Source organism: Rana temporaria, chromosome 4, assembly GCF_905171775.1.
Source record: "Rana temporaria chromosome 4, aRanTem1.1, whole genome shotgun sequence".
Taxonomy (NCBI): Eukaryota; Metazoa; Chordata; class Amphibia; order Anura; family Ranidae; genus Rana; species Rana temporaria.
This window is the reverse complement of record NC_053492.1, coordinates 379,298,185-379,313,643: the sequence shown is the minus strand read 5'-3', so window position 1 is coordinate 379,313,643 and position 15,459 is coordinate 379,298,185. Positions and strand designations below refer to the sequence as shown.

Here is a 15,459-nt window from a genome sequence, read left to right as displayed (position 1 = left end):
ACTGATATCTTGGAATACATGAGATGGGACAGTAATGATAAAACACAATATATTCAAGAATGTCTAGAAGAACTAATTACAACCGGTCAATAGAGTGACTCGTTCAATGTGGAACATAGTCTGTCAAGGGGGTAATTAAGTCTGCTACTGTCATGTAAATTAACCTTAGTTTGGCTTCTAAAGACCTGTTCATGGTGTGATGCTAATTAACACTGTATTGTGTGAAAGTTCTATTGATGATAGACGTGGAATGTGAATTAGCACAAATCTAAAAGGTCAGATGTCTGACTTATGTTTACTAAAGGAATGTGTATTGAATAGCAGGTGAGATAAGCTGGAGTCATAACATCTGACTTGTCAGCTATAGTAATTAACTCATGTAGATCCGGTGCCAGAAAGTCTACCCAAGATAATGGCCCGGATTCACAGACACTGGCGCATATTTATGCCGCCGTAGCGTATCTCCTTTACGCTACACTGACGCAGTGCAGAGAGGCAAGCACTGAATTCACAAAGCACTTTCTCCCAAATCTGCGCTGGGTTTCTCAGGCATAAGTCGGCGTAAGTGGAAGTGGGCGGGAGCCATGCTAATGAGGCGTGACCCCATGCAAATGATGGGCCAAGCGCCAGACAGATACCTATCGCCAACTGCACATGCGCCGTCCCGTGGGCGCATCTCAATGCGCATGCTCACAATCACGTCAGAACAACTGCCTAAGAGATGTCGGATCACTGCCTACGGCGTGAACGTAACCTACGCCTAGTCATATTCACGTCCTATGTAAACTACGTAATATACATCAGCTTGTGTTCCCTGGTGCAGCCCTTTGCATGGATGCTGCTGAGTTACACCTCCTTTATGGGGCATAACTTTACGCCGGACGTATGACTTTCCGTGCACTGCGTCGGACGGACGGACGTTCGTGAATCGGCGTATCTCCCTCATTTGCATATGTGAATAGAAAATCAATGGGAGCGCCAAATACGTCCAGCGTAAATATGCGGCCACTCTACGCCGGCGTAGGCAAGTTACCTCGGTCGGATGAAGCCTATTTTCAGGCGTATCTTAGTTTCTGAGTCCGGTGCATAGATACGATGGCGCATATTTGCACTTACGCGGCGTATCTCGAGATACTTCGGCGCAAGTGCTTTGTGAATCCGGGCCAATGTGTATTGGAGGCTCGTTAGTACCCATTGTATGATGTTGTGGGTGGAGTGTGTCATTGTCCCTTTGATTACTGCAGCATGCCTTCTACTGTATAAAAACCTGAATTTACCATTAAAGTGTCTATTGGTTTGGAACCAGAGAACAGAGCTGTTTGTCTCGTTTTCTGGGGGAAATCCAATGGGTCCTGTCTGCTGGATTGTGGAGTGTCGGAAGCTGTCGTGGGTTGGTGGAATGGAATATCGTAACGGCGTTAACTCCTGACCGTTACAGATATGAACCTTGTCCTCCGGTTATTAAAGATGGAACATGGAACAGAAAAAGACTTCCATAAGAGTACAACCCGTTTTAATAAAATAAAGAATAAAAGAACATGGGCCAAGTGGCCACTTACATTAAAAAGTGCCCATCCCGCCACTGGGGCTGCAGATTTGTCGGTTTAAGCACGGATTCCTACACCTCCATGTCGGCGTGTTCGCGTGCGTTCCACCGTCAGCTGCTCGCTTGCTCCAGAGACCCGGATGGTTGAGCAAACAGCACATGACCAGGCTACGCCGCCGACGTTCGTTTCATGAGATTACGTCTTCAGGGGGGCGTGCCTGGTCACAGTAGTCACATGTTTTATGTCTGTGCAATTGCTGGGATTGATTTTGATTGACAGCGATTTCGGCCAATTAGAGCACAGTCCCAGTAGCGGATTGTTAATTACATCATATAATGATTACAATCGATTTCATACATACGCCCCAGATGACAAAAACTAGTAAGCACTGAACACACTATATCTCTCTCAAATAAGAGCTCAGGCGCTCACTGTACTGGGGCTAGATTTAAAAGGCTGAATTGGCTCGAAAGGGTGAAAAGACTATTCATGTTTGTATAAATAAATAACATCAGTTGCCCGATGGCCTTCTATCCCTACGTTAAACCTGATATCTAAATACCATTGTAGCCATTCCCGTGGTTGTCCCTAGAGGGCAAGCTGGGTAATGATAAGATGAATGGTACTTTAACCACTTAAGCCCCGGACCAATATGCAGCCTAAAGACCCAAGGTGTTTTTACAGTTCGGGACTGCGTCGCTTTAACAGACAATTGCGCGGTCGTGCGACGTGGCTCCCAAACAAAATTGGCGTCCTTTTTTCCCCACAAATAGAGCTTTCTTTTGGTGGTATTTGATCACATCTGCGGTTTTTAGTTTTTGCGCTATAAACAAAAATAGAGCGACAATTTTGAAAAAAAAGCAATATTTTTTACTTTTTGCTGTAATAAATATCCCCCAAAAACATATATAAAAACATTTTTTTTCCTCAGTTTAGGCCGATACGTATTCTTCTACCTATTTTTAGTAAAAAAAATCGCAATAAGCGTTTATCGATTGTTTTGCGCAAAATTTATAGGGTTTACAAAATAGGGGATAGTTTTATTGCATTTTTATTTATTTTTTACTACTAATGGCGGCGATCAGCAATTTTTTTCATGACTGCGACATTATGGCGGACACTTCGGACAATTTTGACACATTTTTGGGACCATTGTCATTTTCACAGCAAAAAATGCATTTAAATTGCATTCTTTATTGTGAAAATGACAGTTGCAGTTTGGGAGTTAACCACAGGTGGCGCTGTAGGAGTTAGGGTGCACCTAGTATGTGTTTACAACTGTTTGGGGGTGTGGCTGTAGGAATGACGTCATCGATCGTGTCTTCCCTATAAAGGGAATGACGCGATCGATGCGCCGCCATAGTGAAGGACGGGGAAGCCGTGTTTACACACGGCTCTCCCCGTTCTTCAGCTCCGGGGAGCGATCGCGACGGAGCGGCTATAAACAAATAGCCGCGCCGTGGTCCCGGATCGCTCCCCGAGCGGACCCGACCTCCGCATGTAGCGGGGGGGGTCCCGATCGGACCCCCCACCCGCTAATAGGCGAGGACGTACGTGTACGCCCATGTGCCTGTACGTGCCATATTGTGGACGTATATGTACATGCGGGGGTCGGGAACTGGTTAAGGCTTTACACCATAATTGAAATGTATATTAGTTTTAAATGTATAGGCAATTATTGATAGTAGTTTTGAGAATACGTGATTGATTTGTATAATAAATCGATCATTCATGACAACCGTGTAGGAATATCTTCCTGTTGGAGAATAATGTTCAATCAAATACTCCCCTCATCTAGTAAATATTAGAAGATAGATAATGATAATTCGTTAGATGGCTAGGGCAGAGATGGAGGGAACCTCAAATGGGAAGAATGGGGGGAATTACTTATACTAATATTAAACGTGTTGGATAAAGGTAAAGAAAACCATTGATGGTAGACAGGGAAATACGATCACAATTGTATGGCTATCTTGGAGTCTGTATCGTGCCATAAGTACATTCCTCATCATTTGACCTTTAGATACAAAAAAATTAATTCCTTCAATTTAATCGTTGGACAAGTAGCAGTTTAGATCCAATTCTATGTTTAAACCATGCGGCTGCATACTTTTCAATTTGTCCCAAGCGTGTCACGATCCTACGGGGTAAAATGACCGCACCAGCCAAGCAGACTCTGGCTGGAAAAAGCGCCCAGAGGCGATTCAGTTCGCATTAGTTGCGCTCATTCATTCATTCAATTTATACAGCCACATGGTTTCATTTTGGGAGATGGCTCTTCTCATGTGAGTCCCTCTCCAGTGATTGGAAATCTTGTCTATTTCATAAAACTTACATAGACTTGGATCACTTTGATGGTACCTTTTGAAGTGTCTGGACACACTATGATTTGGAAACCCTTTTTTTTAAGTTTGCAAGGTGTTCATTGATTCTCACTCTGAGTTTCCGTGTGGTTTGACCCACGTATTGGAGTGAACATGGGCACTCCAAAACGTAGGCCACGTGATCTGAATTACAGGTTATCAAAGGTTTAATTTTGAACTGTTCCCTAGTGACATTGGACTGGAAATGCTTTTTTTTCTTGGGAGCTCCTGGTTTTCTAGTAGTATGACACGTTTTACTCCCTTTCCATTTGGGACACTTGGGTTAACACTGTGTGAAGAGCCATTCCCAAAGGCCAATATATGCGGCTCAGGCGCAATTGTTCAACGAGTAAAGATTTCACTGCCCAAGCTGACATGTTGACAAATACATTTTTGGAAAAGGGGTATTCTATAGACACTCTACACAAAGTGGTAACCCAAATTGAAAGGGATTCTTTGCTAACAACTAAGCCAAAAAAAACATTTGAAGGCTAAGTGGCCTTTATCTCAGGCTTCCATCGACCGTTTCGACAGGTAGAAACCATTTTTAAGAAACACTGGCCGCTTCTGCTAAAAGATCCAGATTTAAAATCTACTATTACATCAAAACCAAAGTTTATCTATAGGAGAGCCCCAGGCCTGAGAAAGCGAATAGCTCAGAATGTACCGGATCCTCCCGGAAAACTGAGTACTTTCCTAGATGGGTCCGGTTTTCATCATTGTACACGTGTAAAGCGTGTCATACTACTAGAAAACCAGGAGATCCCAAGAAAAAGACGCATTTCCAGTCCAATGTCACTAGGGAACAGTTCAAAATTAAACCTTTGATAACCTGTAATTCAGATCACGTGACCTACATTTTGGAGTGCCCATGTTCACTCCAATACGTGGGTCGAACCTCACGGAAACTCTGAGTGAGAATCAATGAACACCTTGCAAACATCAAAAAAGGGTTTCCAAATCATAGTGTGTCCAGACACTTCAAAAGGTACCATCAAAGTGATCCAAGTCTATGTAAGTTTTATGGAATAGACAAGATTTCCAATCACTGGAGAGGGACTCACATGAGAAGAGCCATCTCCCAAAACGAAACCATGTGGCTGTATAAATTGAAAAGTATGCAGCCGCATGGTTTAAACATAGAATTGGATCTAAACTGCTACTTGTCCAACGATTAAATTGAAGGAATTGAATTTTTTGTATCTAAAGGTCGAATGATGAGGAATGTACTTATGGCACGATACAGACTCCAAGATAGCCATACCATTGTGATCATATTTTCCTGTCTACCATCAATGGTTTTCTTTACCTTTATCCAACACGTTTAATATTAGTATAAGTAATTCCCCCCATTCTTCCCATTTGAGGTTCCCTCCATCTCTGCCCTAGCCATCTAACAAATTATCATTATCTATCTTCTAATATTTACTAGATGAGGGGAGTATTAGATTGAACATTATAATTCAACAGGAATTCCTACACGGTTGTCGTGAATGATCGATTTGTTATACAAATAATTGCCTATACATTTAAAACTAATATAAATTTCAATTATGGTGTAAAGCCTTAAAGTACCATTCATCTTGTCATTACCCAGTTTGCCCTCTAGGGACAACCATGGGAATGGCTACAATTGTATTTAGATATCAGGCTTAACGTAGGGATAGAATGCCATCGGGCGACTGATGTTATTTATTTATACAAACATGAATAGTCTTTTCACCCTTTCGAGCCAATTCAGCCTTTTAAATCTAGCCCCAGTACAGTGAGCGCCTGAGCTCTTATTTAAGAGAGATATAGTGTGTTCAGTGCTTACTAGTTTTTATCATCTGGTGCGTATGTATGAAATCGATTGTAGTCATTATATGATGTAATGACCAATCTGCTACTGGGACTGCGCTCTAATTGGCCGAAATCGCTGTCAATCAAAATCCCCCGCCATTGCACAGACATAAAACACATGACTTCTGTGACCAGGCACGCCCCCCTGAAGACGTAATCTCACGAAACGTACGTCGGCGGCGTAGCCTGGTCACGTGCTGTATGCTCAACCATCCGGGTATCTGGAGAGAACGAACAGCTGACGGTGGAACGCACGCGAACACGCCGACACAGAGGTGTAGGAATCTGTGCTTAAACTGACAAGTCTGCAGCCCCAGTGCCGGCATGGGCACTTTTTAATGTAAGTGGCCAATTGGCCCATGTTCTTTTATCCTTTATTTTAATAAAACGGGTTGTACTATGGAAGTCTTTTTCTGTTCCATGTTCCATCTTTAATAACCGGAGGACAAGGTTCATATCACTCATCCATTGACGCATGATATGTATGCAGGCATTATCCTGCATAAGTGATTCCGACCATCTTTTTCAATAGAGGTCCAAAGGTTCTGGTAAGAGGAATTCCACTATCTGAGCACTTTTTGGTGTCGATCGTTTAATTAGTATGGTGAAGTAATACTAAAGGCACCATTTGAATAAGAAGATACTAATCAAGCACATCAAGATCTACACATTGGGGGGCGTGGCTTGCACGCGACCGTGATGGCCGCTTGAGTGTTTTGGTCCATCAGATCACCAGGGATTTTGCGGCAAAACGATCGGTTTAAACGCAACTACCGGACCAAAAAGGACATCATCACGGAGAACGAGGCGGTCCAGATGTTTCCGCATAAACGAAAGAACCAAAAGCAAAGTAAGAAGTTAGTTAACTTCTTTGAGATGCCGGGCAGTGAGGGGGACCTGTCACAAGATGGAGGAGGTGACGCTATTGCTAAAGGAACATCATCATACACAGACCTCCCGGATGACATTCCCAGCCCGCAAATCTCTGATACTTACCAGAGTCAAACCCCGAGTTCTCCGCTGCATAGTCCTTCCTCTCTAAGCCCAGCTAAAACAAAAAGGAGGATTGATGACGCAGCACAATTGCAGCTGTCAAATATGGCGACAGTCAGTCAGGATTTAGCAGGCCCAGGCACTGCGTCATCTATTTATAATTATCCCACTTCAGGATTACCAGTAATGGATACAACTATGAAAGACATGTTGATTTCATTACAAACATCCCTTATGTCCAATTTATCTGTCATGATGAACAACTTTTCGATCGAATTGAAAGGCTTAGACGACAAGGTGTTCAATGTAGAACAAAAATTGGAGGATTAGTCAGAGACTGTTGGTGACCTTGTTGAGGCATGTAAGGATCAAATGGAGGAAAATATGTGGGTCAGAGCTAAACTCGCGGACCTGGAAGACCGCTCAAGGAGGTGCAATGTGAAACTGAGGGGAGTCCCGGAATCAGTACTCCCTAATGATCTGCACAAGTATGCTGACGATTTATTTGTTTTTTTATTACCAGATATATCACAAATTGAACGAATGGTTGACAGAATTCACCGCATACCTAAACCGAAACATTTATACGCTTCTGTTCCCAGGGACATACTTATGAAGGTCCATTTCTATCCTATATCAAGGAAGGATCAAGATTAAAAAACAACATACGTGAAGGTTACCTTCTCCCTATGAAGAAATTAAGGATGGTGGAAGATTGGTTCCGTCCTTTTTTTTTCTACCTCTTATTTATCCCTTTAGTATTTCTACATACTTCCCCGGTGACTGATATGCATCTTTTGTCAATTCACTTTGTTCTGAACTTTTCCCCCCTCAACTGGTCGGCTGAATTTTTAGCCGACCTATATATTCTCTATTGCCTTGATTTTTAAATAGAGATTGCAATTTGTTTATTATTTGTTTTATTTGTTATTTATCTATTTACTTATTTGTTCAGTTATTTTGTTTGTTTTGTTTTGTTTTATTTATTTCTTTCTTTTAATTTTTTTTTTGTTTTAGTTTTTCTTTTCTTTTTAGTTGTTCAACAAGTAACCGTCTGGACTCATCAGAAAACGTCACTTCTCTACTTGCATAGTCTTACCATTTCATCTGACTTTCCCCCGCAGATATTCCTCCTGTTTTGTGAGTATTTTTAACATCTGAGGCCCACCTCTGGTAAATATGTCCATCAACTTTCTATCTGTTAATGCCAATGGCTTGAACCACCCAGCTAAGAGGTCTTCTTTATGGAAAACGGCACTATCTGATGGATGTGACATTCTTTGTGTACAAGAAACTAATTTTACACTTGACAATGCTCCAGGATGTACACATAAAAATTTCCCTCATATTTTTAAAGCTGATTATACATGCAAACAAAGAGGTGTTTTGATTGCTGTTCGTGACTCCTTGAATTTTACTTTATTGAAGTGTTACTCTGATCCGGAAGGCAGATATATCATTCTGGTATGCACGCTAGATAATGTAACTTATACTCTTGTAAATATCTATGCACCTAATGTCAGACAAATGAAATTTCATAAAAGGGTTTTGAAAAAGATCAGTGAATTACAGACAGGGCACCTTTTAATTTGCGGTGACTTCAATCTGGTCCCCAATGTGGATATTGACTCTACTTCTTGTGCAAAGAGGTTTTCTTCTCCCCTATCAAATTTTTTTTTAGAAAACGACTTATATGACATATGGAGATGTTATCACGCGGCAGAAGGGGGATTTTACGTTTCATTCCCCGCGACATAACACGTATTCCCGAATAGACCTATTTGTTTCTGATAAATGGCTACTTCAGAATGTAATTGACTCACGCATTCATGGTATTGCCTGGTCGGATCATGCCCCTATCAGTGTCATATGAAGAATGCAAACTCTCATCAAAAATCTTACATATGGCATATGAATAATTACCTTTTGCAGCAACCTGAAAATATAAAATACATATCTCAGAAAATTTATGAGTTCTTCTGTGACAATGTGGGTTCTGTATCCGACCCGACAATACTATGGAGCGCACATAAGTCTTTTATACGAGGTCTTTTTATACAATTGGGCTCGCAGGCTAGGAAGAAACGGAACAAAAGATTTAATGACATGACTAATAAACTAAACACCTTAGATATGATGAATAAAAATAACCCCTCACCCACCCTGAGATCTGAAATTTTCAAATTAAGACATGAATTGCGCTCTACGCTCATGGAGTCTTACGACTTTAGACTCCGGAGATTAAAAGCGAATTCATATGCCACTAGTAATAAGGCAGGGAAAGTGATGGCTAATCGTATTAAAGGATACAGGACTAGAACTAGAATACCTCATATTATAGATCCTATTACTCAGAATAAGGTAATAAATCCTCAAAAGATAGCTGATGAATTTAGTTCCTATTATGGCAAGCTTTACAACCTTGATGGAGATGTCTCTATGCATCATCCTTCGGTTAGTGAGATTCAAACTTTTCTCTCTCATATTAACTGGCCCAAGGTGTCAGAGGAGGATCTTAAATCACTTAATGCTCCCTTCACTGACTCGGAACTGTCAAACACCATTGAATCCCTACCGGGAGCTAAGGCACCTGGTCCGGATGGTTTCACTGGTGAATATGTTAAACTGTTTAAAAAATTACTAATACCACACATGAGAAATATGTTTAACCATTCTGCCTCCACGTCTTCTTTCCCACATGAGATGTTATCTGCACTAATAATTACGCTTCCCAAACCTGGTAAAGATCCGACGTCCCCCCCTAACTTTCGTCCTATTTCCCTGCTCAACATCGATATTAAAATTTTCGCCAAAACAATTTCAAATAGAATTGTCGACATTATTCCAGATCTGATTCATATGGATCAGACTGGATTCACCAAGGGACGTCAGGCATCTGATGCAACTAGGAGATTAATAAATATTATTCATAATGTAAATATTACGGGAACGCCTTCTCTGCTTCTTTCATTGGACGCAGAGAAGGCGTTCGATAGAATCAATTGGGAATATTTATCATTGACTCTTCAGAAGTTTGGTTTTGATGGCCTTATTCTTAAATCCATAAAGGCCCTTTACTCAAACCCCAACGCTCGAGTTCTGGTTTCCAATCTGTTATCTCAACTTTTCCATATTTCCAATGGTACCAGACAAGGATGCCCTTTGTCCCCCTTAATATTTAATTTACTAATGGAACCTTTGGCTGAACACATAAGATCTAACCCCAAGATATCGGGAGTAACCATAGGTTCACAAGTGCATAAAATCAGCCTGTTTGCGGACGATGTGATCTTAATGTTGACCTGCCCATTTACTTCCCTAACTGAAATACAGCAAATACTGTCTTGGTTCAGCAAGATATCTTATTATAAAGTAAATACATCTAAGTCATCTGTTCTTGATATAGGTATAGACGCTGTGGCGAATAATCTTCTCCAACATCACTTCCCATACACTTGGGCTGATACCAACATCCCATACTTAGGAATCCAATTGACCAAATCCACTAAGTCTATGTTTCTGCACAATCATATACCCCTTAAGAAGAAACTACAATTAGATTTGATAACTTTAGGTAAACACGAGCTCTCGTGGTGGGGTAGGCTTTCGGCTTTCAAGATGTTCCATCTACCACAGGTATTATACATCTTTAGATGTCTTCCCATCCCACTACCCATTAGTTTTTTCAAATCTCTACAATCGCTTCTATCAAAATTTGTCTGGAATGGAAAGAAATCTAGATGCGCCCATCATAAACTAATAATACATAGGATGTGGGGGGGAGGTAGGATACGTATATTTTCAAGACTACTTCTATAGCTCGGTTTTGACACAATTAAAAGAATGGTTTCAACCTTCCCCGACGACGAATTAGGGTTTGATTGAGTCTTCTTACTGCATCCAAAAACCGACTAAACTGTTAGGATAGGACTTAAGACCCCCTCACACCTTCCTCCTACAATGAAAGTTTCCATTTCTACATGGCATAGGTTTTTAAAGGCTACGGAATCCTCTGATACCAAACATAGAATAGAAATTCCTTTTCGCGTTTTGCAACTTGTTGTGAATCCAATTACCCTAGAAGACTGGAGCACTTGTGGCATTGAAAATGTCCATGACCTTTACTGTAGTAACGAAATTAAATCTTTTGAAACCATCCAATCTGAATATAATCTGCCTCGAACGTGCCACGGTCAATATAAAAAAATAATGTGCTACTTGAATAACTTAACTACTGCCAATCTTTACATTCACGCGTATGCATGGTCATTTTTTACGTCAATAGTTAAAAAAAAAAAAAGGTATCACCCTTTTTTAGAATATACTTCAGAATAAGAAAAAATTCTTGAAATCCTTTGCTCACCTACAATGGGAAAAATAATTGGATCATTCTTTTACGTGCGACCAATGGTATGCATGTAAGATGAACCAATCGGCCTCTAAATGTGCATCCTTATGGGAATTATCGGTCAAAATAACTTTGAGATGGTATTATACACCAAGTGTCATGTCCAAATTTGGTAGCCAACACTCTGATCAATGATGGAGATTGTGTGGTGCTAATGGTGACTTACTCCATATTTTATGGAACTGCCCTAAACTTAAAGATTACTGGGAGAACATATTCGATATGTTAACAGCTATGTCAGGAACTAGGTTAAAACCTGATCCAGCACTAGCCTTACTATCTTTAGGAATAGACAAGTTTCAGATCCACCTGCGTAATACAATGGTACACCTATTTCTTGCTGCCAGGCTGTCGATCACTAGAAGGTGGAAAGACTCTTGCCCTCCATCGGTGATTGAAGCTATTGATCTAACAAATCTCCATATGACATATGAACGCCTATTGGCTTTATCCCTTAATACTTTACACAAACATGATATTTCGTGGGCCCCTTGGAAAACATGGGTAAACGACAGTAATTGAAACCCCACTATATTATACAATTTCTAAAGTATTACCTTTTTTGAATGCATCCTTACACCGAATGTGTATTTTTTGAGGACACGATAGGATAGGTTAATCAGTTGGCTTTTTTAATTTCTTATATGAAATGTTAACTTTTTTTTCTTTTTTGATTTACTAATATATCTAAGGACGGTACTTATTTGATGAGCTTCCTTATAAGATTGCTGTTTTTCCCCTTTCAGGGATTCATTTTTTCAATTGTATTCTTGAGTTTAATTTATCAATATTTACCTTCTGTCATAACGTTATAGTATATTTATGTTTGATATATATGCTCATACAACCTGCTTGTATATGAAATACATGAAATTATTAAAAATTATTGAAACAAAAAAAGATCTACACAGTGGCACAAAATTAATAGTTCAGTGATTCATATATATATATATATATATATATATATATATATATATATATATATATATATATATATATATATATATATATATACACAATTTTGACTAACAGCAAGGAATCCACCATTTGTTTTGGACTTTTCCACTATTTGTTTTGGGCTTTTCCTTTGGGATCTTTTGTTTGCAATATTTGTTAATTTGTGACACACCAGGTTTACCAATCAGTGGTGGTGCCATTTGGTCAACTGATTTGACATTATTGATCAATTGGCACTCACATTAGTGGTGAAATATTGGATTTTTGTTTATTTATTCACATTTAATTTTCCACTGGCAGCAAGAAACACACCATCTATTTGGAACACTTGTTTGGAACTAATTCGTTTATATTATGTGTTACACCAATTTACCACATCATTTTTACTACCTTTTCTATATAGTCACCTCATTTGTTATTTAATAGTGACTAGCAATTATTTATTAGACTATCCTGTTATGCTGAGTAACTATCCTTTTCCTCCTCAATGATCATGCTGATAGCTTGTAGGAACATGTTTGGTTCTGGGCACCCAAACCAGTGGCTAAGGCCCAATTTTTCTGCCCCTGTTTAACAGGGGCGTGTAATTACAATTTTTGATGCAATATATTGCAGCGGGCTCATTCCTGCGCTCCAACTAGAGTATCTGTGAGGGGTTGCAGTGTTGTGGCACCAGCACCAGTGCCTAAGGCCCAATTTTTCTTCCCCTGTTTAACAGGGGCGTGTAAATACAATTTGTTATGCAATCTGTAAGGGGTTACAGTGTTGTGGCACCAGCACCACCACCACCACCAACAAAGGCACCATTTTTCTGCCCCTGTTCAACGGGGCATGGAATTACAATTCTTGATCTAATATTTCACAGCAGGGCCCATTCCTGTGCCCACCAAGTGTAACTGTGAGGGCTTACAGAGTTGTGGCACCAGCACCACCATCACCAACAAAGGCCCAATTTTTCTGCCCCTTTTCAACAGGGGCATGTAATTACAATTCTTGATCTAATATTTCACAGCAGGGCCCATTCCTGCACACACCAAGAGTAACTGTGAGGACTTAAAGTGTTGTGGCACCAGCGCCAGCACCAAAGGCCCATTTTTTCTACCACTGTTCAAGAATGGCATGTAATTAGAGTTCTTGATATAATAGTTTACACAGCAGGGCGTTCCAGCGCTCGCCGCCCACCAAGACTAACTGTGAGGGCTTACAGTGTTGTGGCAACACCAACACCTAGGGCCCAAATGTATGCAGAGTATATACGGTAGGCCCCTACTTTCAAACATCCAACTTACAAACGACTCCTACTTGCAAACGGAAGGAGACAACAGGAAGTGAGAGGAAATCTACCCCTAGGAAGGGAAATTCTCTTCTGTAAGAGGTGTCTCCTGTCCACTGATGCTTTATCACCAATCCTTGTTTCGGTAAAAAAAACACATTTTCAAAAAATCTTTTGTCATTGGGACAGAAATTGAATTGCAATCTTCTGAACAGATGCACACACACAGCAAAACAAATGTTACAGGGGTGATAACCCTTCTCTATGTTTTCAGAAAAGCTTAAAAATAGATTTTATGGCTGGAGCTACACTTTAAAAAAGTACCAGTTCACAATTACACACAGATTCTACCTAACAACAAACCTACAGTCCCTGTCTTGTTTTCACCGCCTGAATACTGCTTTTCAAAGTATATAGGGCCAAAGGGGCTGGTAATGACCTGGGGGGAGGGGGGCGGGGATACCCATGCAATTTTTCTCAATGATTTTCATCCATATTGCAGGGACCAGACATTACATTAAAGCCGCAAGCAGTTTTAAATTACTTTTTTCTTCACAGGCATACTATAGACACCCAGCAAGTACGATATTGAAAGGAATTTTTTTTTCACTTTAAGCATCATTAAAATCACTGCTCCAGAAAAAACTACCATTTTTAAAACTTTTTTTCCATTGATACATGTTCCCTGGGGCAGGACCCGGGTTCTCAACCCCATTTTCCGTAAATAACTTGCATATTAGGCTTTAAAATGAGCACTTTTGAATTCGAACGTTCGAATCGCATTGACGTCGATGGGGTTCTAAATGTTCGCGCGAACGGTCGGTCCGTTCGAAGGTTCTGGTGCGAACCGAATGGGGGGGTGTTTGGCTCATCCCTAATGTTCAGGTATACTGTATAGTATTTCGAATTTTCTGATCTTTCGCTGTCCATTTATCTGTAGATCAGTTTGATCTGGGCTGCTTTATACACATCCAGGTACCCTCTCCTAAGAGCAACATCTTCTTTTTAAATTTCTAGGACTGGTTTGTAAGAGTAGCAACTAAAAATGCTACACTCCTAGTAGCCATCATATACCTCAAAGATTTTTTTAAATTTTTATTTTTCAGTTTTGTGTTAAGTTGTATCTGCAACAGTGTATGGTATTTTGGCTGTAGCTGGACCGATAACCTGTTGGAAAGGTATTGCAGATATGACTCTTACCAGTCAAGATGTTGTTGGACACATAGCTGAAAACCCTACACAGAAATCTACATCATTATTCAAACTTTAGAAATGTCACCTAGTGGCAGAACTGCTTATCATAGTATAATATATGATGATGGTTGTTGCAATTATTTCTGTATAAACCGCATGCTAACACTTCTGTTTTAAGCAAGGAAACCTGCATTCAAATGCCGCGTACACATGATCGGACATTCCGATAACAAAACCGTGGATTTTTTTCCGACGGATTGTTCGCTCAAACTTGTCTTGCATACACACAGACACACAAATGTTGTCGAAATTCTGAACATCAAGAATGTGGTCACGTACAACACTACGATGAGCCAAGAAAAATGAAGTTCAATGATTCCGAACATGCGTCAAATTGATTCTGAGCATGCGTAGGATTTGTGTGCGTCGGAATTGCATACAGACGATCGGAATTTCCGACAAGAACTTTTGTTGTCGGAAAAATTGAGAACCAGCTCTCAAACATTTGTTGTCGGAAATTCCTACAGCAATGTCTGATGGAGCCTACACACTGTCGGACTATCCGACCAAAAGCTCACATCGAACATTTGTTGTTGGAAATTCCGGCCATGTGTACGTGGCATTAGTGGAACAATTGATTAAGAACAACTAATCAGGTACTACTTTTTAAATGGAACAGAAATTTGACGAGGATGCTATGGAAACAGCTCCTCTTTAGTATCAGGTTGCTATGCACTAAGATTTGTAAAACAAATTTTGTAAATATTCTTTGCTGGAATTGTATCTATTACCTTTCTAAAAACATATAGCTATGTGGCCTAAAGTAGCAGCAAAGGAGCATTAGTTAAAGTTAAATAGTTTTAAAATTAAAACTTTATTGCA

At 40.2% G+C, this 15,459-nt stretch overlaps 1 protein-coding gene across 1 annotated transcript in view; it reads left to right on the top strand.

The window, feature by feature from the left end:
• Positions 1-15,459, top strand: part of PCNX2 (pecanex 2) — a 229,399-nt gene that overhangs the window by 57,489 nt on the left and 156,451 nt on the right. The gene's annotated exons all lie outside the window — the stretch shown is intronic.